Source organism: Triticum aestivum, chromosome 3B (assembly GCF_018294505.1).
Source record: "Triticum aestivum cultivar Chinese Spring chromosome 3B, IWGSC CS RefSeq v2.1, whole genome shotgun sequence".
NCBI lineage: Eukaryota > Viridiplantae > Streptophyta > Magnoliopsida > Poales > Poaceae > Triticum > Triticum aestivum.
Window position 1 is genome coordinate 343,228,067 of NC_057801.1, and position 3,741 is coordinate 343,231,807.

The following is a 3,741-nucleotide window of genomic DNA, read 5'->3' on the forward strand; positions in this document are numbered from 1 at the left end:
ATCTTTGCATGAGAAGACTGGGCATGGCGTCTGTGCTTGGGTCTGTCCCTGCAGCATCGATAAATCCAGCGGCTGAGCTCTGTCTGGCGGGTCGGTCCCGTTCATGTCACCTCCTGGCGTCGCTGGTGTGTGGCCTTCTCATGCAATAACCTTAGGAAACTCATTTGGCGCAGGCTGCCTAACCATCTCGCAGACCAATCCAAGCATCCCCAATCAAGACCAGGCGCAAACCGCCTCGAGGTAGGGCCTCGTGAGTCCAGCGCTTGTTCACGGGTGCCCATACACACCTCCTCCAGCCCTGTCGTGCAAGCCACGTGCCAGGGCGGGGCTGTACACGCCCCGGGGGCTCTCCTCAGAGGGAGCCCCCTCCCATGTACCAATGGAAGCACCATGCTCCGCGCTGGCCGTCGACACTGCCGAGGAGCGGCTATGCCCGTGCGGGAGCGAAAGCGCTATGCTCCGCGCTGGTGATAAACAACTGGGGGTTGCCTCGCGGCTGCATTAACCCCAGGGAGCCTCCGGGCTTAGTGACTAGCCTCACCGCGCTGCTCTCCCTCGGGAAGGTAGCGCGAGGGGGCCGGGCATGGGGGCTACGCTCAGGTCATGCCTGGCAAACCCCACCTCGCCAGGCCCCACGGGCCTGGTCTTTGCGCATCCCTCCCAAGCGAGAGCATGGCGAGGGAAAGGTAGTATGGTCTGTTCGTAAGTCAAGGGGGACTCTTGAGCATCGCGACTCAGGAGCCTAACTGGTCACGTAGCCCCTCCCCTCTTGGTCTCGTCCTGGTGATCCGGTCGACCCAACGACAGCTGAGGTATGCGTGGGGTCGGGCCCTGCCGATGCAGAACACCAAGACCTGGTTGTCACCCTTTTCCGTCAAGCCGTTTGTACGTCAAGGGGGATTCCTGAGCATCATGACTTAGGAGCCTAACTGGTCCCGTAGCCCCTCACCTCTTAGGCTCGTCCTGGGGATCCGGACGACCCAACGATGGCTGAGGTACGCGCGGGGCCGGGCTCTGCCCATGCAGAACACCAATGCTTGACCTTGCATCTTTTCCTAAGTTGTTAGCACATCAAGGAGGACTACTGAGCATCGCGACTCAGGAGCCTAACTGGTCCCGTAGCACTCACCTCTTGGGCTTGTCCTGGTGATCCGGACGACCCAATGACGATAGAGGTACGTGCGGGGCCGGGCTCTGCCGATGTAGAAAAATAAAGCAACTGGAAATGCTGAAGGAGCATAATCTAGTTATTACAAAACATATTGTTCCAAGCAAATAGTTTTAAACGCCTCCCTGAGGCATGTCACGTGGTGCAGGATAAAAAGGCGAAAGTAGAATCTCCGGACAACCTCTTCAGACTTGGGCATCACCGCTACCCGCCAGCGGAGCCTCATCGCCAGGCGCGTCACTCGTCCTACCGGCTTCAGTCGGAGGGCAAACCACCATGTACTTGTTCAGCATGGAGTCCATGGAGCCCTTCTTGGCGGCAGCAGCAGCGTCCCGGGAGTCGGCGTTCACTGGAGCAAGGAAGGAGGAGAGGTTGAAGTTGGCATCCTAGAGATAAAGATGGCGGAAGACGCACGTCAGAGCCGAGGAAGAAAGTGAGCGTGCCTCGCCTTCCACCAGGGACGTGAATCCGTCGACAGCATCTTCGAGCACCGCCACGACTTCAGGAAGCAGAGCAGCAGGGCTCTCCCTCAGGGTCCTCACCACCACCCTTCCCGAGGGACCATCTCCAAAAAGCGCCTTCTAGGCCTTGTGGAAGCGTGTCTTGAGGGAGGAGAGAGTGTCACGTTCCATGGCGGCCACCTTCTTGGCCTCGGACAGGGTCGCATGGGCTGCCTATGCCTCCTCCCTCAGCTTCACTAGGCGATCCCACTCTCCAGCCTGCTCTAAGGCTGTCTTCTTCACCTCGGCATCCCGATTGGCGACGGTAGCCTCCTGGGCCTTCAGCTTCTCCTCGCGCTCCTGGAGCTGGCTGGCCTGGATGGCCTGCTGATCCTTGAGGATCTTCAGATCGGCCTCCACTGCACATCACAGGTTCTCAGCTTCTGTGGCCTCCTTCCGCGCCAGGTCGCGCGTCATGGCGGCCACCCCAAGCGCCTTCTGGGCCTCCTCCGCAGAGTCCCAGGCCGCGTGAACAGACGCATCAGCTCTGAGCCAACCAGAGATTAACCCCAGGCGTCCTCGTGCCGAACGACAATCTAGGCCCTACAGCTCACGCTGGAGAAGGTCCAGCGCCACCCTTGCCTCTTCCAAGGCAGAAGAAACCTCAGCCTCATCAAGGGCTGAGGGCTTCAGAGACTGATTGCCCCCAGCAGCCACGATAAAGCTGGGTGCTGGAGGGGTCAGGCCTGCCGAGGACACTGACGCCTCCTGAGGACGGGCATCCACATCCTCCGGAGCTGGCGTTGCCCCTGGGGCTGCGAGGGCTGCGGCACTCTTCTGCACCAGGGCCGCGAAGGCCGCTCTGTCGCCTGCGGCCGTGACGACCTCCGTGCTCTCCTTCTTCTTCTTTGGTGGCTGCTACCTAACAACAGGAGAATGCACTCAGCACCACTTCAAGAACTGACAAGCAAGGATAAGAAAGAAGCTTACTGATCAATGAAGGCGTATTGCCTCTTCATGCTCAGCAGCGGGACCTGAGGTGGAGCAGCAGGCACCGAGCCTTTGGGAGCAGGAGAGCTTGCGGTTGGCGCCGCACGAGATGGCTTTGGCGTAGGTTGGCTGTTGCCCGGAGAGATCACCATGGACCTACTGTTCCTCACAACTGTTCGCTTGTGCTTCTTCAAGGAGGTCACCGCAAACCTCGTGGTGACCCCTGGAGGGCGCGACACCTCCACCACTAGGGGCTCACCATTGTCATTGTCGTCTGGCAGATCGCGCAGGAGCTCACTTTGCTCTAGGGCAGAGGATTTATCAACGACATCGTCCTCGGTGGCCTCGGATGATTGGCCGTCGGAGGAGAGGAGCACCAAGGTAGTAGGCGGCAAGGAAGACCCCAGCCACACAAACCTGAGGTCGTCGAAGACAGGTATGGCTGCGACAACCTCCTCGGTGTCCTCGTGGTCGTACAGCGAGAGCCAGCCCTCCAGAGGGTCGCTCGGGTCCCTTCCCGTCAGGTAGGTCAGCACGTTATTCAGCTCCTCCTCGGAAAGGGGGTCCCGGCATAGGAGGATCTTGTGGTCGTCACCGCCGATCTTCCACAAGGGACGTGGGCGGTCTTGGAGCTGCGTGATGCGCTGCTTCACGAACTCCCTGATGAGAATGGCCCCCGTTAGCTTCGGGTCCTTAAGCTCCTTATCCATTGTCCTCACGAATGGCGTCAGGGCAGGGTCGGTGATCTTCTCAAATTCCACCACTTGTTGGAGACGGGGAATGTGGTGGGCAGCTTCAGGAAGCTCTAGGAGCTCTTGGCATCCATCAACACCCACCTCTTCACGGCGTCCTCCACCTTCTTCCTGGCGCGGGAGATTGCGTTGCCACCCCGCGCCGCGACGAAGCCGATGTACCCGACTGGGTTGTCACCGGTCTTGCAAAGGTAGAAGAAATGGCAGAACAAGGCAACAGAGGGCAGCACCCCCATGAACGGCTCACAGTAGAAGGCGAAGAGGGACAAAGGAGGATGGATTTGGCATGGATGTGGAGCGCGTGGAGCCCGTATTGGTGGAGGATGGAAAAGAAGAAGGGAGAGAATGGAGGTACCCGCCCGGAGTAGACGCTCTGCATGAAGAAGGGGAA